The sequence below is a fragment of the Hylobates moloch genome, unplaced genomic scaffold (genome assembly GCF_009828535.3).
Source record: "Hylobates moloch isolate HMO894 unplaced genomic scaffold, HMol_V3 SCAFFOLD_7, whole genome shotgun sequence".
NCBI lineage: Eukaryota > Metazoa > Chordata > Mammalia > Primates > Hylobatidae > Hylobates > Hylobates moloch.
The window spans coordinates 52,745,308-52,767,267 of NW_026652282.1; the positions used below are offsets into that span (position 1 = coordinate 52,745,308).

General features: G+C 37.6%; 1 protein-coding gene across 1 annotated transcript in view; it reads left to right on the top strand.

Moving 5' to 3' along the window:
* The window catches only part of ZC3H12B (zinc finger CCCH-type containing 12B), a 444,060-nt gene that overhangs the window by 36,794 nt on the left and 385,306 nt on the right, over positions 1–21,960 (top strand). The window contains exon 2 of the mRNA XM_058441401.1: positions 5,790–5,858. The gene's annotated coding sequence lies outside the window, so the exon portion shown is untranslated. The remainder of the gene's footprint in view (positions 1–5,789; positions 5,859–21,960) is intronic.

Sequence of the window (21,960 nt, forward strand, 5' to 3'; positions counted from 1 at the left end):
ATTACTGGGTATATACCCAAAGGACTATAAATCATGCTGCTATAAAGACACATGCACACGTATGTTTATTGCGGCATGATTTATAGTCCTTTGGGTATATACCCAGTAATGGGATGGCTGGGTCAAATGGTATTTCTAGTTCTAGATCCCTGAGGAATCGCCACACTGACTTCCACAATGGTTGAACTAGTTTACAGTCCCACCAACAGTGTAAAAGTGTTCCTATTTCTCCACATCCTCTCCAGCACCTGTTGTTTCCTGATTTTTTAATGATGGCCATTCTAACTGGTGTGAGATGGTATCTCACTGTGGTTTTGATTTGCATTTCTCTGATGGCCAGTGATGATGAGCATTTCTTCATGTGTTTTCTGGCTGCATAAATGTCTTCTTTTGAGAAGTGTCTGTTCATGTCCTTTGCCCACTTTTTGATGGGGTTGTTTGTTTTTTTCTTGTAAATTTGTTTGAGTTCATTGTAGATTCTGGATATTAGCCCTTTGTCAGATGAGTAGGTTGCAAAAATTTTCTCCCATTCTGTAGGTTGCCTGTTCACTCTGATGGTAGTTTCTTTTGCTGTGCAGAAGCTCTTTAGTTTAATGAGATCCCATTTGTCAATTTTGGCTTTTGTTGCCATTGCTTTTGGTGTTTTAGACATGAAGTCCTTGCCCACGCCTATGGCCTGAATGGTATTGCCTAGGTTTTCTTGTAGGATTTTAATGGTTTTAGGTCTAACATTTAAGTCTTTAATCCATCTTGAATTAATTTTTGTATAAGGTGTAAGGAAGGGATCCAGTTTCAGCTTTCTACATATGGCTAGCCAGTTTTCCCAGCACCATTTATTAAATAGGGAATCCTTTCCCCATTTCTTGTTTTTGTCAGGTTTGTCACTCTGTTGTCTTTTGGTAGAGAGTTCTGTATATGTGTTTTAGGTCCATTTGGTCAAGTGTTGAGTTCAGTTCCTGAATTTTTTTGTTATTTTTTTTAACCTCAATGATTTTTTTTTTTCATATTGGCAGTGGGGTGTTGAAGTGTTGCACTATTATTGTGTGTGAAACAAAGTCTCTTCATAGGTCTCAAGGAACTTGCTTTATGAATGTGAATGCACCTGTGTTAGGTGCATATAGATTTAGGATAGTTAGATCTTGTTAAATTGGACCCTTTACCATGATATAATGCCTTTCTTTGTTCGTTTTGATCTTTGTTGGTTTGAAATCTGTTTTCTCTGAAATTAGGATTGCAACCTCTGCTTTTTTTCTTTTTTTTTTTTTAATTTTCTTAGTAGATTTTTCTCAATCCTTTATTTTGAGCCTATTGGTGTCATTGTATGGAAGATGGGTCTCTTGAAAACAGCATACCATTGGGCCTTGCTTCTTTATCCAGCCTGCCTGTGCCTTTTAGTTGGGGAATTTAGCCCATTTCCATTCAAGGTTGATATTGATATGTGTGGATTTTCTCCTGTCATTATGTTAGCTAGTTATTTTACAGACTTGCTTTTGTGGTTGCTTTTTATTGTCACTGGTCTATGTACTTAAACGTGTTCTTGAAGTGGCTTGTAATGATCTTTCTTTTTGATATATAGTGTTTCCTTCAGGAGCTCTTGTAAGGCAGATCTGGTGGTAATGAATTCTCTAAGCATTTGCTTTTCTGGAAAGGATCTTATTTCTTGTTTGCATATGAAGCTTAGTTTTGCTGGATATGAAAATTTTGATTGGCATTTCTTTTCTTTAAGAATGTTGAATATTGGCTCCCAATTTCTTCTGGCTTGTAGGGTTCCTGCTGAGACGTCCACTGTTAGTCTGATGGGCTTCTATTTGTATGTGACCTGACCTTTCTCTCTAGCTGCCTTTAACATTTTTTCTTTCATTTTGAGCTTGGAGAATCTCATGGTTATGTGTCTTGATGATGATCTTCTTGTGAATTATCTTGTGTGAGTTCTCTGCATTTCTTGAATTTGAATATTGACCTCCCTAGCTAAGTTGGGAAAGTTCTCATGAATGATATATTGAAATATAATTTCCAAGTTGCTTCCATTCTCTTCATCTCAGAGACACCAGTGGGTTATGGATTTGGTCTCTTTACATAATCTCATATTTCTCAGAGGTTTTGTTCATTGCTTTTCATTCTTTTTTCATTATTCTTTTCTGACTGTCTTATTTCAGAAAGGCAGTCTTCAAGCTCTCAGATTCTTTCTTCCTCTTGGTCCATTCTGCTATTAATACTTGTGATTGCATTATGAAATTCTTGTAGCATGTGTTTTCAGCTCTATCAGGTTAGTTATATTCTTTTCTATACTGGCTATTTTGCCTATCAGTTTCTGTAACATTCCAGTCCACATTTCTAATGTTGTTTCTGTAATTTCAACCATCTCAGCCTGGTTCAGAACCCTTGCTACAAGGCTAGTGTGATAATTTGCAGCAAAGAAAGCACTCTGGCTTTTTGAGCTGTCAGGTTTCTTGTGCTGGTTCTTTCTTATCTTTATGGGCTGATGTTCATTTAGTGTTTGAGGTTGCTGTCCTATAGATGAGTTTTTTTTTTCTTTTATCCTATTTGATGACCTTGATAGTTTGTGGTATTTGGTGGGTACAGTCAACTTGCTTTGTTTCTGAAGATATTGGGGGGCAGGGCTCACTCTGATGGGTGGTGGCAGCCAGAGAATTTCATAGGGCTGTGGCAGTGAGATCTGTTCTTGTTCACATGTCCTAGCAGCAGTGGCAGCAGCAACATGGTGGGGTGCATGCTTGTTGGCTACCACAGGGCATTAGCAGGTGCCAGGGTGCAGGCCTCCATATGGATGTTTGCAGAAGCAGAGGAGGTAGCATGCCTTGGGCACTGGGGAGACCCCTACTTGTTACTGTGCACCTGGTCATGCCAGTGTTGGTGTCAGGACAGAGGTAGGGTGTTGGCAGAAGCAGTACTGTGTGTGCCTCCTGTGCACATTCACACAGGTGGAGGTGGCCTCTCAGGGTGGCAGAGTGTCCTCTGTTTTCTGAGCCTAGTTTCACTCCAGTGGCAGTGTTAGCCCAGAGGCAAGATGCTGATATGAGTGGTGCTGACAGGCTCTGTGCCTGCAAAGAATCTTACTGCAATGGCGGTATGGTCGGGGGAGGGGAGGAAGAATGCAATCGCACTGGCAGCAGTGGCAGTGCAAGGTGTACATATACAAACACACACACGCACACACGCACGCACGCACACACACACGTACACTGGTGGGACAGAGAAGGCGAAGTCTGTCCATGCACATGCATAGTGGCAAAGCAATGTGGGGGTGGCCATGCTCTCATAGGAAGCTGCAGTGGAATATGGGAGGAGACAGGCTGTTATGTGTCTGTGGGGACCACTCTGCTGGAACTCTTTTCTGGTCAGGCATGGTTCACGAGTGCAAGAGCTACAATGTAGGCCCCCAGGGCACCTGAAGCCACACTGCAAGCAAGTGCAGCCAGGCTGGGGCCCTGGGAGAGGCCAGCAGACCAAGGGGTGTTCACATTGGACTGGTTTTGTGTAATGGGCAAGAAAATTCTGTAGAGTTCAGGTATAACAGTTCCTCTAGAGCTAAAGTTTCCTATGGAAGCAAGTTGAGCCTAGGAAGATGGCCATCCCTGGCTGCACTTCACTATAGACATTCCCACATCAAACCCTCTGGGCTCTACACCAACTGGAGTGCTACCCCTACCACTTCTCTAATGGCTTTCCCTGCCAACTCAAGTGTCCGTGGTGGGAGAGGGGTCTCATCCTACGAGAATTCCAGAAGCCCATTGTAGAGCATGTTGCTTCTTGCCACTTCAACTCACCCATTCTCCCAGAGTTACTGGAGGCCAAGAACAAGTCCTGGCGCACTGTAGTCCTGTGCAGGGTTCCCAGCTTCCTCCTCCTTCAGCCAAGCTTCTGGTCTTTCCTCCATCCACTCTTAGCACCATACCTCTGAAGATCTGCTAGGAGTGCACCAGTTGTCCCAGTCCCTCAGTGGCAGCTGGTTCACCTGGATGCATCTAGTCAGCCATCTTGCCCAGCTTCTCCAGTATTACAATATTTTGTTTTGTCTATATGTTTACTTTTAGCAGTGGAGGTTTTATTTTCATTTGTCTTTGTGCTGTTTTCTATTATCTTTTCATATCAACTTCAAAGGACTAATTTTAGCATTTTTTCATAAGGCACATCTAGTTGTGATGAACTCTCTCTGCTTTTGTTTGTATGGGAAATCATTTCTCCTATTTAGAAAGACAGTTTTTCTGGATATAATGTTATTAGTTAACAGGTTTTTTTTATTACTTCAAATCTATCATATCATTCCTTTCTGACCTGCAAGGTTTCTGTTGATAAATCTACTGATAGTTTTATGACTCTCTTGTATGTCATGAGCCACTTCTTCTTTAAAAATTTTCTCTTTGTTTTTGACATTTGACAATTTAGTCATAATGTAGTCAGTTTGAAGTCCTTTGCTTTCCTGTTAGTTGGGTTCTGTTGGGCCTCTTGAGTCTGGATGTCCATATTCTTTCCCAGATTTGGGATATTTAGGCCATTATTTCTTTAAATAAATGTTTGTCCCTTTATGTCTCTTCTTTTAATATCATAATGCATATATTGATTCACTTGATTGTGTCCCATAAGTCCTTTTAGATTTTCTGCACTTCTTTTTTATTATTTTTGTTTCTCTGACAAATAATTTCAAATTACCTGTATTTGAGTTTGCAGCTTCTTTCTTCTGGTTGATCAAGTGTGATATTGAAACTGTCTAGTGAATTTTTCAGTTCACTTATTGTATTCTTTAGCTCAAAATTTTCTATTTGGGTCTTTTTATGTTTTCAGTTGATTTGTTACTTTCATTTTATTTATGTATCATATTGTTCTGAGCTTGTTGAGCATCTTTATGATGGATATTTGAATTGTTTGTCAGATAATTCATATATCTCCTTTAGGGTCAGTTCCTGGAGACTTATTTTGTTGTTCTGGCTTTGTGCCATGTTTCCTTGTTTCTTTGTTTGCTTTGTACCTTTATGTTGGATCCATGCATTTAAGAAAATGACCACCTTGCCAAATCTTTATAGATTGGCTTTGTGCAAGGAAAGACCTTCACAAATCAGCCTAATTAGAGATTTTGAGGTCTCTGAGACATTTTATGTGTATATTTCTTCTCTGGACTTGTATATGCAAATTTTCAATTAAAGAGATTTATTAGTTCACATCTCTCTTTAGTTCTTAGTTTTCCCCCAAGCTTCTAGAGTGTACTGAGCCATATCAGTGCTTTTAATCTAGTAAAATAGATTAAAGCTTGTTTTAAAGTAAAAGTAGTTTCTTGGTCAGACCCCAAAAAACTATAATGTTGAACATACACTTTACTCTTCTGTCTCCCCTCCCTAAGCAAGAAGCCTTTGAGCTGTGTTAACATCTGTCTTCTCTACTGCATGTCCTGTGGAATAGCAGCAAATCACTTACATCTCTTTTGTTTTCAGCATCCCCCAGACATCTAGACTATGCCAGCCCTGTCCACCTTCTGAGAGAGATGAGACAGAAACCCATTTCTCAAGCAGTCCCCCCAAAAAGACAGAATGTGGGACACATGCCACAACCTTTTCCCTTCCTAGAGAGAAGCTGAGAATTGGGAGTTTTCACCCTCTTGTTCTATGCCGAGCTGGGAGGAGGGAGTATGGTGAGTGAGTGCTTTTTGCCTAAACTTTTGCCCTTGTTCTCGGTAGCCTTCAGCCTAGCACACTTTTTCACGAGTCTCCAGGTACAGGGAAGACAGAAATTATTTCCTCAGCCTTCCCCCTAAAAAGTCTTCTTTTTCTCTCTAGGAAGAAGCCAAGAATTGGGAGTTTTCTGCTGATCATGCTATGCTAAGCTGGGCACAGAGACCATGGCGAGTGAGTACCATGAATTTTCCTACCAGCTTCAGTGTGGCTGGTTTTAGCTTGTCTGTGATTCAGGAGCCTTTTAACTAGTTTCTGGATTTCTCTTGAAGGGAATTGATCTGTGTATTTTTGCTTGTTGACTTGGTGTGTCCTTGGGGGAAGAAGTTTTCTGACTTTCTATTCTGCTGTCTTCCTGACATCACCAGTCTCTATTTTATTATTTGTTTTCTTTTTGTTTCTTCTTCTCTTCTTTCTTTCTTTTTCTTTCTTCAGGGTCTTGCTCTATCACCTAGGCTGCTGGAGTGCAGTGGTGCGATCAGAGCTAACTGTAGCCTTGAACTCCTGGGCTCAAGTGACCCTGTAGCTAAGACTACAGGCATGTGCCACCATGACTGGCTGATTTTTGTTTCATTTTTGTAGAGATCGGGTCTCACCATGTTGCCCAGGCTGGTCTCAAATTCCTGGCCTCAAGCAATTCTTCCACCTCAATCTTCCAAAGCACTGGGATTACAGGAATGAGCCACCATGCCTGGCTTGTTACCCCTGTTTCTTGTTATTATTTAAATACTATTTCAGCCCCACATTCTTTCTCATCTCCTACTGGGATTCTGATGATAACAGACAGTTGTCCTGTCTTTTGTTATTGTTCCACAGATCCCTGAGGCTTTCTTCTTTTTGTTTCTTTTTCATGCTATTTTCTCTTTGTTTGGATTGAATAAGTTTTGTTGATATGTCTTTAACTTCACTGATTCTGTTCCTCACCTCTAATCTAGTATTGAGTCCATCTGGTGAGTTTTAAATTTTATTTTGGCTGTTGTATTTTTTTTTAATTTTATAATTTACATTTGGTTCTTTTTTAAAAATAAACAATTCCTATATCTTTGTTGAGATACTCTGTTTGCATTTGTTTAAAGATATTTTTAATAACTTGTTGAAGCACTTTTATGAAAGTTAACTTTCTTATCAGTTGTAACTTATCAGGTGACTCCAACTTCAGAATAATCTTGGTATTAGTATCAGTTAATTATCTTTTCTCAGTCAAATTGTAGTTTTCCTAGTTCATTGCATAAGGAATGATTTTCCATTTTATCATGAATATTTTGGTTACTATTTTACGAATCTCTTGATTCTTAAATCTATTTTAGCAAGCAATGATCCTGTTTAGGTTTAGAATATAGGTTCTAGCCTATTTTTTTGTGGGTCTTAGGTCTAATGACAGTTTAGTTTTCAGAGCCATTCTGATGTGTTTTGTCTTTCTGATGGTGCTGCAGCTCCCATTTATTCCCTACTAGTGCCATCTGCCATGGCACAAAGCACTCTGCTGGGCCACCTGGTGTCATTGAGTCACCTTATCCTTCAGGGGCTGAGGCAGAAGCTACTGGCACTGAGTCTTCTTGTACCAATTAATAGAAGACTAGGAGATGGTGGTGCCCTGGGTTTGAATGGAAATTGGGTGGACCAGCCCTTCTCTGCTTCCACTGCAGGTAGACCAGCCTGCAAGCACTACAGGTGTTGAGCCAGGGTTGGGTTGGACTGCTAGAGCTTCACTGCTACTCCTGTGAGCTGTCAGTGTCCTAGTTGCGGATCAGGAGTTAAGATGGCCCATCAGGGTTCTGAAGCTGCTCATGTGGGCAGATCAGCTCACCTGCTGATGACCTTGTTGTGGGTGGAAGCTGGATTTTCCAGGAGCTTTGCAGCTGCCTCTCTGTGCAAATCAGGGTGTTCTCGGGTACCTTGATTGTAGAATAGGAGTTGGGGCTCTCCACTAGGTCTCTGTTGGGCTTTTTACTAGAACATAGGCCAGAGAAAGCAAGGTTAAATTTGTTTTTGTTTTTGTTGTTGTTGTTTATGCCTGTTGGCAGTTCTGGATTGCAGGTCTCCCCAGTGCCTAGTCTGGGATATTTAGGAGGTAAAAAGAAAACTCAGGGAACTCATAGCATTTTTGTTCCTCGAACCTTTAGATTGCTAACTCATATAGTTTCTTACCATATTTCAGAGTCCTTTTATTTTTTCTGTTTGGTAATTTACAGAGTATTTAGTTGAATTTAGAGGATGGTAGCATGGAAGAGTAAGTTTACAACATCTTGTTCCAGAGATTCTGGATATATATTAATGGTGAAACTAACAAGATTTGGTGATGGATTGCATTTGAATGTGAGAGAGATTCAAGGGTTGTTCCAAGGATTTTATCCTAAGCAACAAAGTTAGTGGTGGCAGCATCTACCAAGAAGGGAGACAATGGAGAAAGACCAGGTTTGGTAGGACTAGGGCTGGGAATTAATGTTAAGTTTGAGATATGTAAGTGATAATGTCTATTACAGTTGGATTTACAAATATGTATTTCAAGGATGGAGATATAAATTTAGAAGTCATCATATTATAAACTGTAAATACAGCTGCAAGACTGAGTACAATGACTTAGTGAATAAGTATAGATAGAGAATGAGTCCAAGGATCAGCTCTGGCACATTCCAACATTTCAAGTTCAGGAAGTAAAAGAATCGAGTGAAGGAGATGAGAATGAGTAGCTAGTAAGGTAGGAGGAACATAGGAAGAAATAATTGTCATGAAATCCAAGTGAAGTAAGTATTTCTAGAATGAGGGCATAATCAATTGTCACAAATGTTGCTGAGCGATCAAGCTAGATGTGATTTGAGGATTGACTATAGGATTTGACAATATGGAGATTATCAGTGACCTTAGTGAGAGATATCTCAGTGGAGACTTGAAATCAACGATTGATTGAAGTGTGACAAGAGAGTGACAATACATGGTATGGAGACGTGGAGAATACACAACTCTTTGGAGGAATTTTCTTTTGTTTTAATTTTTAATTTTTGTGGGTACATAGTAGGTGTGTATAGTAATGGGGTACATGAAATATTTTGATATAGGCATGTAACACATAATAGTCACATCATGGAAAATAGGTCATCCATACCCTCAAGCATTTATCCTTTGTATTAAAACAATCTAATTATACTTTTTTAGTTAATTAAAAATGTACAATTAAATTAGTATTCATTATAGTCACCATTTTTTGCTATCAAATATTAGGGTGCACTCATTCATTATTTCTAATTTTTGTACCCATTAATCATCCCCAATTTCCCCAAAACCCCTACTACCCTTCTCAGCCTCTGATAACCATCCTTCTACTCTCTATCTCTACAAGTTCAATTGTTTTGATTTTTAGATACCACAAAGAAGTGAAAACATGTGATGTTTCTCTTTCTATGCCTGGCTTATTTCAATTTACATAATGACTGTGTCATGTGGTTTGAATGCCAACTCAGTAGCAGTACAAGAGAACACTAGATAGACGTCTAAGGTTTTTTACTTCAGTCTCTGACACCGGGATGGCACTTCTGGACCCACCTCGGACCCGAGGGACCTCACTACCCTGAAGGGAAGGATGCAGGCCTGGCCTGGCTTGCTTTGCCACCTTCTGATTAAAGAGCTGCAGGGCCTGGAGTGAACATAGGCAGTAACCAAGGAGTGGTTACATCAGGCCTTGGGCGAGACCTAGTACTATACTGGATTCAGGTCTGACCCAGCATAGTCATAGTGATCGTGGCCACAGGGGTGCTTGTGTCACTCTACCCCCACCTATAAGTGGCTCAGAGTGCAGGAAGAGACTCTGTGTGGGAGAAAGAAAGGGAAAAGAACAAGTATTTGCCTAGTAATCCAAATAATTTTTCTGGATCTTGTCCAAGACCATCAAGGCAGTACCTCTATAAGTCTGCAAGAACGACTGTGTTACTGGGCTTCGGTTGCCCACAAAAGCAGATACAGATTAGAACACAACACATAAGTACTTTCAAATATCTGGAAAGCCTTCCCAAGAAGGAAAAGAACAAACAAGCTCGGACAGTGAAGACTACATTAAATCCTTAACTCTTCAATACCCAGACACCAAAGAACATATACTAGCATCAACACTACCCAGGAAAACATGACCTCACCAAGTGAACTAAATAAACCGCCAGGGGCTAATCCCAATAAACAGGAATATATGATCTTTCAGACAGAGAATTCAAAATAGCTGTGTTGAGGAAACTTAGAGAAATTGAAGATAACACAGAGTTGGAATTCAGATTTATCTCAGATCTATTTAATGAAGCGATTAAAATAATTTTAAAAAATTAAGCAGAAATTCTGGCACTGAAAAATTCAGCTGACAAACTAAAGAATGCATCAGAGTCTCACAACAGCACAATTGACCAAGCAGAAGAAAGAGTAATGAGCTTGAAGACAGGCTATTTGAAAGTACACAGTTAGAGAAGACAAAAGAAAAAAAACAATGAAGCACAACTATGGAATCTATAAAATATCCTCAGAGGGGCAAATCTAGTAGTTATTGACCTTAATGAAGAGGTAGAGAAAGAAAGAGATAGGGGTAGAAAGTTTATTCAAAAAGATAGTAACAGAGAAGTCTCAAACCTAGAAAAAGATATTAATATCCAAGTACAAGAAGTTTATAGAACACCAAGAAGATTTAACTGAAAGAAGACTACCTCAAGGTATTTAATAAACTCCCAAAGGTCAAGGATAAAGAAAAAATCCTAAAAGCAGAAAGAGAAAAGAAACAATTAACATACAATGGAATGTCAAAATATCTGGCAGCAGACATTTCAGTGGAAACCTTACAGGCCAGGAGAGAGGGCATGATATATTAAAAGTACAGAAGGAAAAAAACTCTCACCCTGGAATAGTGTATCTGGTGAAAATATCCTTCAAACCTGGAGAAACAAAGGCTTTGCCAGACAAATAAAAGCTAAGGGATTTAATCCAATAACAGACCTATCCTACAAGAAATGCTAAAGGGAGTAATTCAACTAGAAAGAAAAAGATGTTAATAAGCAACAAGTAATCACCTGAAGGTACAAAACTCACTGGTAATAGTAAGTACACAAAAAAACACAGAATATTATAACATGTCACTGTGGTGTGTAAACTACTCGTATCTTAAGTAGAAAGACTAAATGATGAATCAATCATAAATAATAACTAAGACAACTTTTTAAGACATAGACAGTATAATAAGATATCAATAAAACAGTAAAAAGTTAAAAAGCAGGGGGACAAAGTTAAGTAATAGAGTTTCTATTTATTTTCTTTTTGCTTTTTTTTAATGCAAAGACCATTAAGTAGTTATCAGGTTAGAATAATGGATTACAAGATAGTTTTGCAATCCTAATGGTAAACCTCAAACTAAAAAACATATGGATACACAAAAATGAAAATAAAATAAGTTATATCACCAGAGAAAGTCACCTTCAGTAAAGAAAGACAGCACGAAAAGGAAGAAGAAAGGGAAGATCACAGAACAACTGGAAAACAAATATCAAACTGACATGAGTAAGTTCTTATTTATCAATAATAACATCAAATGTAAATGGACTAAACTCCTGAATCAAAAGATGTAGAGAGGCTGATTGGATGAAAAAAGAAGATCCATTGATCGGTTGCCTACATGAAACACACATTACCTATAAAGACACACATAGTCTGAAAATGAAGGGATGGAAAAAGATATTCAATGCCAATGGAAACCAAAAAAGAGCAAGAATAGCTATACTTACATCAGACAAAATAGATTTCAAGACAAAAACTATAAGAAGAAACATAGATCACTATAAAATGATAAAGGGGTCAATTCAACAAGATGATGTAACAATTTAAAGTATATATGCACCCAACACTGGGGCATCCAGGTATATAAAGCAAGTATTATTAGTGCTAAAGAGAGAGATAGACCTCAATACAATAATAGCTAGAGACTTCAACACCCCACTTCCAGCATTGGACAGATTTTCCAGACAGAAAACCAACAAAAATAATCAGACTTAATCTAAACTGTAGACCAAATGGATCTAATAGATATCTATAGAACATGTCATCCAATAGCTGCAGAATACACATTCTTTTTCTCAACACATGGATCATTCTCAAGGATACACCATTAGTTAGGTCACGAAACAAGTCTCAGAAAATTGAAATAATATCAAACATCTTCTGTGACCACAATGGAGTAAAACTAGTAATCAATAACAAGAGGAATTTTGGAAACTACACAAATAACATGGAAATTAAACAGTGTGCTCCTGAATGACCAGTGGTCAATGAAGAAATTAAGAAGGAAATTGAAAAATATCTTAAAACAAATGAAAATGGAAACACAACATACCAAAACCTATGTGATACAGCAAAGGCAGTCCTAATGAGGAGTATATATCTATAAGTGTCTACATCAAAAGGAGGAAACCTTTGAAATAAATAATCTAGTGATTCATCTTAAAGGACTAGAAAAACAAGTACAACCCAAACCCAAAATTAGTAGAATAAAATTGATAATAAAGATCAGGGTAGAAATGAATAAAATTGAAATGAAGAAAACAATGCAAATAACCTAGGAAACAAAAAGTTACTTTTTTGAAAACTTAAGCAAAATTTACAAACGTTTAGCCAAACTAAGAAAAAGGAGAGAAGATACTAATAAAATTAGAAATGAAAAAGGATACATTACAACTGATACTGCAGAAACTCAGAGGATCATTAGTGGCTATGATGAGCAACTATATGTCAGTAAAATGGAAAATTTAGGAGAAATGGACAGTTTCCTAGACACATACAACTTATCCAGTTTGAACCAGAAAGAAATCCAAAACCTGAACAGGTCAATAACAAGTAATGAGATCAAAGCTGTAATAACAAGTCTACCAATAAAGAAAAGCCTGGGACCTGATGGTTTCACTGATGAATTCTACCCAACCTTTAAAGAACGAAAAGCAATCCTACTCGAACTATTCCCAAAATTAGAGGAAGTGGAGAGACTTCCACAATCATTCTATGAGGTCAGTATTACCCTACCAAAACCAGACAAAGACATATCAAAAAAATAAAACCAGAGGTCAATATTGTTGATGAACGTTGGTGCAAAAATCCTCAACAAACTCTAGCAAACTGACTTCAACAATATATTAGAAAGATCATTCACCACGGCCAAATCGGATTTATCTCTGGGATGCAAGAATAGTTCAAAATACACATATCAATCAATGATGTACATCATATCAACAGAATGAAGGATAAAAAACATATGGTCATTTCAATTGATGTGGAAAAAGCATGTGATAAAATTCAACATCACTTCATGATGGGAACCTGCAAAAGAACAGGGGATAGAAGGAACTTACCTCAAGATAATAAAAGCCATATATGACAGACCCACAGCTGGTTTCATACTAAATGGGGAAAAACTGAAAGCTTTTCCTCTAGACTCTGGAACGCAACAAGGATGCCCACTGCCACCACTGTTATTCAACACATTACTGAAATTCCTAGCTGGAGCAATGAGACAAGAGAAAGATATAAAGGGCATCTACATTGGAATGGGAGAAATCAAATTATCCTTGTTTGCAGATGATATGATCTTATATTTAGAAAAACCTTTAAATTCCACAAGAAATCTACTAGAAGTGATGAAAAATTCAGTAAATTTGCAGGATACAAGATCGACATAACAACATTCAGTAGCATTTCTATATGCCAGCAGTGAACAATCTGAAAAAGAAATTGAAAGAGTAATCCCATTTACAATAGCCACACATAAAATTAAACACCTCAAATTAACTAAAGAAGTGAAAGACTGATGTAATGAAAACTATAAAACTCTGATGAAAGAAATTGAAGAGGACACCAAAATATGGAAAAAATATTCCATGCTCATGGATTGGAAGAATCAATATTGTTAAAATGTCCATACTACTCCCAGTACTCTACAGATTCAATGCAATCGCTATCAAAATACCAATGACATTCTTTACATAAATAGAAAATACAATCCTAAACTTTATGTGGCATGACAAAAGACCCAGAATATGCAAAGCTATTCTAAGTAAAAAGCAGAAAACTAGAGGAATCACATTACTTGACTTCAAATTACATTAGACTACAGAACCATAGTAACCAAAACACCATGGTACTGGAATAAAAACAGACACACAGACCGATGGAACAGAATAGAGAACGCAGAATTAAATCCGCAATCTTAGACTGAACTCATTTTCAACAAAGATGCTAAGAACATACACTGGAGAAAAGACAGTCTCTTCCATTAGTGGTGCTGGGGAAACTGGATATCCATATGCAGAAGAATGAAACTAGACCCCTACTCTTGCCATATACAAAAATCAAATTGAAATGGATGAAAGACTTAAATCTAACACCTCAAAATATGAAATTATTACAAGAAAACATTGGAGAAAATCTGCAGGACATTGGTCTGGGCAAAGATTTTTTGAGCAGTACTCCACAAGCACAGGCAGCCAAAGTGAAAATAAACAAATGGGATCACATCAAATTAAAAGGCTTCTGCACTGCAAAGGGTACAACCAACAAAGTGAAGAGACAATCCACAGGATGGGAGAAAATATTTGCAAAGTATGAATCTGACAAGAGATTAATAAGCAGAATATATAAGGAGCTCAAACAACTCTATAGAAAAAAATCTAATAATCTGATCAAAAATGGGCAAAATATTTTAATAGGCATTTCTTAAAAGAAGACATACAAATGGCAAACAGGCATATGAGGTGCTCAACGTCATTGATCATCAGAGAAATACAAATAAAAACTACAATGAGATACCATCTCACTCCAGTTAAAATGGCTTATATTTAAATGACAGAGAATAACTAATGGTCGTGAGGGTGTGAAGAAAAGGGAACCCTTGCACACTGTTGGTGGGAATGTAAGTTATTACAACCACTATGCAAAATAGTTTGGAGGCTCCTCAGAAAACTGAAAATTGAGGTACTATATGATCCAGCAGCCCCATTACTGGGTATATACCCAAAGAATGGAAATCTGTATATTTAAGTGATAGTTCCACTCTCGTGTTTCTTGCAGCATTTTTCACAATAACTAAGAGTTGGAAGCAACCTAAGTGTCCATCAATAGATGAAGGGATAAAGAAAACATGGTACTTATATACAACGGAGTACTATTCAGCCATAAAAAGAATGAGATCTTCTTATTTGCAACAAGATAGATGGAACTAGAGATCATTATGTTAAATGAAATAAGCTAGGCACAGAACGACAAACATCACATGTTCTCACTTGTTTGTGGGATCTAAAAATTGAATCAGTTGAACTCATGGACATAGTTGAGGGATGGTTACCAGAAACTGAGAGGGGTAGTGAGGAGATGGGAGTGGGAAGGTAGAGATGAGTGATGGATACAAAAAATAGTTAGAAAGAATGAATAAGACCTACTATTTGCTAGCACAACAGGGTGATTGTAGTGAATAATAACAAGTGTACATTTAAAAATAACTAAAAGAGAGTAATTGGACTGTTTGTAACACAAAGAATAAATACTTGAGGAGATGGATGCCCTATTCTCTTTGATGTGAATACTTGACATTGCATGCCTGTTTCAAAATATCTCATTTATCCCATAAACATATATACCTACTATGTACTCACAAAAATTAAAAATAAAAAAAAATTCAAAAATGTGAAACCAAATCACCATGGTTTTGTGGTATTTTGTTTTTATTCTTAAGATTTAGAGGCTGGGTGTAATGGCTCACACCTATATTACCCCAGTTTGTGTGGCCGAGGCTGAAGGATTACTTGAGGCCAGGGGTTGAAGACCAGCCTGGGCAACAAGGTGAGACCCCATCTCTACAAAAAATAAAAAATTAGCCAGGCTTGGTTTGAAGCACTGGTAATCCCAGCTACTCGGAAGTATAAGATGGCAGGATCGCTAGAGCCCAGGTGTTCGAGGTTACAGTGAGCTATGATTGTGCCATTTCACTTCAGTATGGGCTATGCTCTGTCTCAAAAAAATAAAAAGATTTTGAAAGAATCACATATTTAGGGATACGTTGGACATCTAGTACAAAGAACTTTTTAAAAACTACCATTTGAGAGTCAGTTGCTGACCTGATTCATTATCACCCTTGAATATTTTAATACATATTTCCCACAAACAAGGACATTCTCCTACATGATCACAGAGCATACAGCCAAGTAACAATGATATCAGATATTAGATATTAGATAGCAATCTAATCCTCAGATTTAATTCACATTCTACCAATTGTGCTAATAATGTCTTTTTTTTGGAACACGGATCACTTCAAAATCATGTGTTACATTTATCTGTCATGTCTTTTTAGTATCCTTCAGCTGGGACAGTTTCCTACTCTTTCTTTGCCTTCTATGACCTTGGCATTGAAGATTACACGCACAGTATTTACATGTATGTTTATTTTTATCTATAAATATTAAAAACCATGAATTCTAAAGCCAGTCCTATATCACAGGGTTTGTTCTTGTTTTCTCTTTTTCTTTGTAACAATAAGAAACCTAACTTCTATTTACCTTAATATATTTACTTGTTTGAGAAATTTCCTTGTAACCAATCTTCCATTTCCACCAGGATGCAGATAATCACCTAATCTTGTTCAGGAATTGACCTCTCATTCCAGCACACCTTCTCCACACAGTTACCATTTTCACTGCTGTGGTCTGAATGTTTGTGCCCCCCACCGAAATCCATATGTTGAAACCTAATTACTGTTGTGAGGCTGTTAGGAGTTGGGGCCTTTAGGAAGTTATTAGGTTATAAGCACAGAGTTTTCACAAATGTTATTAGTTATTGCCATTATAAAAGATCTGAGATAACTTCTTTGCTCCTTCTGCTATATGAGGTTACCAAGAAAAGAAGGTTGTCTGTGAGCCAGGAAGTGGCCATCATCAGGCACTGAATTTATGGGTGCCTTGATCTTGGACTTTCCTGTCTCCAGAACTGTGAGAAATAAATTTATGTTGTTTATAAGCTACCCAATTTATGGTATTTTGTTATAGCAGCCCAAACAGACTAAGATATTCCTCATTCTTTGACTCTGACAAAGCCTCATGCCAGGCTTTGCCTCCACAAGGATAGGGTCCTAAGCTTGTTTCAGCTCTGATACCCAATGCTGGGCTGGCCTCCAACATGGATACCCACCTTACTCTGCTTGCGCTCTAATATCCCGTGCCAGAGCACCCTGAGCATGGATACCTCCCTTATCCTACTTGGGTTCTGATGCTCTGGCTGGCCCTCTCTAACACACCCAGTCTTCTCTTTAGGTCTGCTCTCTGAGTCAAATGGATGACCTCATCATTACATTTAGCTCCGATACCCACAGCAGGTGCGTTTCCCTCATCATCGATGCCCTTCTCACCTCCTTTGGGCTCTGGCATACCAGGATGCCCTCTAGGTGAATGCCCTCCTTATCCTGTCAGGGCACTGACACCCTATGCTAAGCCAACACAGGCACACCCCCTACTGTGGACATCTTTCTTGCTTTTGCTTTATTCCACCTAATGGCTTTAGTACTGAATTGTTTCAAAAAGGAGAAAGGTTAATTGAATTTAACTAAAGTTGGCAGTTTCCCAAGGCAATAATGGCAAAGCCAGAGACTGACACGGGAGTTGAAGACATATACAAGGGATAATTAAGGTGATGGACTTTAGAATCTAAACTGAATAAAGACATGAGAGGACACAGGGGCGATTGAGAGTCAAAGGTGGCAAGGTAAACGGACTAGATGTGCAATCAAAGAATTTTAGGAGTGCTCGTATTCTAGAGAGCCAGTAAAGATAAGGGTGATAGAAAGTAGTATGCATGAAAATGAGACTTTGGAAGTGATCCATTACAGATAAAGGTCTAGGATCTGACATAGGACAGGGTAGCTAAGCTAAGATGGAGGAAGATTAAGTGAAGGTCAATAAAGGAACTGAGAGTACAGAAAACTGTTGTTTGTGTAAGTAGAAAACTTCAAAAATACTTGGGAAGCAACAGGTAAATACTACTCTTAGCTCAAAATACTTCATACTGTGAGTTGAAACCCATTGGTTGGAGTCATGAAATCAATTTCATGTGTTATGGTCAGTAATTTTTAAAAGTTAAAATAGGAATTGAAAATATCAGAGTGCATTGGGACATAGTAAGGAGAAGTACTATTTAGAAAACACTTTTGCACTTAGTAATGATGTAAAATGTATTGGCTATTGAGTCATATTTAAAAATATTTGGAAACCATTGCCTTAATATAGTCTGTGGCCTCCAGACATATCGTTGGGATGGTGACAGTGATAGTGTTTACATTAGCCTGTGTAAGATTCCCAGCCTGCTGGATAAAATTAACATTCATAAAATCTTTCAAGTTACTGCTGAATCTTATAATCTGTCTTTAAAAATCATCTATGATAGTACTCTCAAAAGGGAGATAAGACTGCCCTTTTGGGTGGTAGTAAAAGAGTTCCTCAAGGGGGGGCTTTTGCAAACTACCCAGACCTACTTTCCACCATGGTTGCAATAGTGGGGTTTTCTTTAGTGCTAGCAGTGATTTGTACTCAGAACTCCATCTAGATACTAGAACGTTTTCAGCAGTGGATGGATGCCCTTACATTCACTTGCTACTCACTCATTGACCCACCCGAGCAACTTCTAGTCCTGCAAGCTCCATGGATGGTAAAAAATACTGTATAAAAGGTTAAAAATGGTACTTCTCTATAGGATGCTTACCATGTGTTCTTTTTCAGCTTCTGCTTAATCTTTTCTATTAATGGGAAATACATAACCTCACAAAGCAGATTCAGAATGACCTATTGAACTCCTTCAAATTGGTAATTTTCAGCCCTTAGTCTTGGTCTTGCTTTCCATAATGACACAGACTAATTCTAATTCCTCTTCTACCTGATAATCCTTCAGTTATTTAAGGATGTTTTTTTTCACCTTCTGAAATTGCTCTTCCATTTCCTGGTATGTTAGTAAAGCAATATAGCTAAGTTGTGGGCTCCAGAGCTGGATTGCCTGGGTTTGAATCTGGCCTTGAGGTTTACTATTGTATGTGATTCTGAGCAAGTTACTTAATTTGTGCCTTGGTTCTTACTGGAAAATGGGGACAATTAACACATAGTATCTACATCATAGAGTTATTGAAATAATTAAATTAGCTAATATAAGTAATATATTTAGAACAGTGCCTGGCATATTTACCATAAATATTAGTTATTTTTTATGGAACAAACTTTTTAGTTCTTTCATGATCATAGTTATTTCCCCTTAGAAATGCATCAGTTTTTCATTGTTTCTTTTTAAACTGTGGTAACAAACTACTGTCTTGTGTTAATGTTGGGAATATATTCTGAGAAATGCATTATTAGGCTATTTTGTCATTGTGTGAGCATCATAGAATGTACGTACACAAACCTAGATGGTATAGCCTACTACACACCTAGACTATATGGTATAGCCTGTTGCTCCTAGGCTACAAACCTGTAGAGCATGTTACTGTTCTGAATACTATAGGCAATTGTAATACAATGGTATTTGTGTATCTAAACATAGAAAAGGGACAATAAAAGTATAGTATAAAACATTAAAAATGGTACTTCTCTATAGGATACCTACCATGAATGGAGCTTGCAGAACTAGACGTGGCTCTAGGTGAGTCAACGAGTGAGTGGTGAATGAATGTGAAGGCCTGCGACATTACTGTACACTACTGTAAGGTTTATAAAGCACTGTACACTTAAGCTATACTAAATTTGTTAAAAATATTTTTCTTCAATAAGAATTAATCTTAGCTTAGTATAACATTTTTACTTTATAAACTTTTAATTTTCTTAAACTTTTTGACTCTTTTGTAATAACACTTAGCTTGAAATAAAAACACATGTACAGCTGTACAAAATATTTCCTTTTTATATTCTTATTGTATAAGCTTTTAAAAATTATTTATATTTTACTTTTTAAACTTTTTTTAAAAGCTAAGACACAAACACACACATTAGACTAGGCCTATTCAGGATCAAGATAATCAGTTTCACTGCCTTCCCCCTCAACATCTTTTCCCACTAGAAGGTCTTCAGGGACAACAACACGCATGGAGCTGTCATCTCCTAGGATAACAATGCCTTCTTCTGGAATGCCATCTGAAAGACCTCCCTGAGGCTGTTTTACAGTTAACTTTTAAAAATAAGTAGATGGGGTACACTATAAATCAATGATAAATAGTATAATATAATAAATACATAAACTAATAACAGTCATTTATTATTATCAAGTATTATGTACTATATGTAATTCTATGTGCTATATACTTTTATATGCGTGGCAGTACAGTAGGTTTGTTTCCACCAGCATCACCACAAACATGTGAGTAATGCCTTGTGCTACAATGTTGCAGTGGCTATGATGTCACAAGGGGATAGGAATTTTTCAGTTCCATTATAATTTTATGGGACCACCTTTGTGTATGTGGTCCATCATTGACTGAAACGTTGTTGTGTGGTACATGGCTGTATAATATTCTAAGTGTGATATAGCTAGGCCTCTTGTCTCATATTCTGCACCCTCTACTTCTTTTGATAAATAGATGTAGGATTCTTTTTTTGTAACCAAGTCACACTGATGATCACATTGATTGCATCTACTAATCTTGTTTTTAAATAATCTGCTGTTTATCTAGGTTTCTTCCCTACTCTGAACTTGAAGCAGTTGTTTTTTTTTTTTTTAACAGTTTATTTTTTAACCTAGATGGTGACCTTACACTTATACCTTGTGGTTGGCTCCAGAAGATATCCAGCCCTACTCCCTGGAACCTGTGAATATTACCTTATATAGTAGAAGGGACTCCGCAGGTGTCCCTTTTAAATCAAGGATCTTGAGATGGGGAGATTATCCTTAGACAATCTGAGTGGGCCCTGTTACAATTTGGATATGTAGTCCTACCTATATCTCATACTGAACTGTAATCCCCAGTATTGGAGGTGGGGCCTGGTGGAAGTGATTGGATTATAGGGGCAGATTTCTTATGAATGTTTTAGCACTATCCCTTTGTTGCTGTCCTTTCGTTAGTGAGTTTTCATGAGATCTGGTTGTTTAAAAAGTGTGTGGCATCTCCCTGCGTCTCTCTCTTGCTCCTGATTTTGCCATGTGATGTGGCTTCTCCCATTTCACACCATGATTGTAAGCTTTCTGAGGCTTTCCCAGAATCAGATGCCTCTCTGCTTCCTGTACAACCTGCACAACTGTGAGCCGATGAAACCTATTTTCTTTATAAATTATCCACTCTCAGGTATTTCTTTATAGCAATGCAAGAATGGACTAATACAGCTCTATTGGTGTCATACACGTCCTTATAAGAGGGAGACAGAAGGAGATGTGTGATCAAAGACGAAGGCAATGTGGTGACTAAAACAAGATATGATACTGATGGCTTTGAAGATGGAGGAAGGGGAAAAGGAATGCAAGGAATGCAGCTCTAGAAGCCAGAAAAGTCAAGAGTCTCTGGAAAGAGTGTGGCCCTATTGACACATTAATTTTGGTGAGGTGAAACTGATTTTTAATTTCTGACTTCCAGAACAGTAGGAGAATAAGTGTTTGTTGTTTAATGCCACCAAGTTTATGGTAATTTGTTTCAGCAGCCATAGAAAACTAATACATAACTATTATGCTTCATTTTGTTATTTTTAGCCTATTATTCTAGCCTGTCAAGTTTATTTGGTTGCTTTTAAAATAAACCTTTTGTATTTTTAGATGTTGAGTACTAGCTATGGACAAGGTGTGATGTAACATGTTACTCAGAGTATCTCTACTACTCTTGATGATATTTGATGTGAATATGATTAACTTCCTTTTTTAGATGAGAAAACTGAGGTTCAGATTAAGGGGTTTGTCCAAGATCATACAAAAAAAGTCTTAGCAGTGTTCAAATACCGGTTTGTAGTTAGGAAGATTGTGCATATGTGGATACAAGGGTTATATGGGAATTATCTGTATGTTCTGTTCAATTTTGCTATGAGCCTAAAACTGCTCAACAATTAAAGTTCATTAATTAAAATAAAACAGGGTGATATGGTTTGGATCTGTGTCCCCACCCAAATCTAATGTTCAAATGTAATCCCCAATGTTGGAAGTGGGGCCTGGTGGGACATGATTAGATCCTGGGGGTGAATCCTTTATAATTGGTTCAGCACCATCCCTTTGGTGCCATTATAATGATAGAGCTTTCATGAGATCTTTTTTTTTTTTTTTTTTTTTTTTT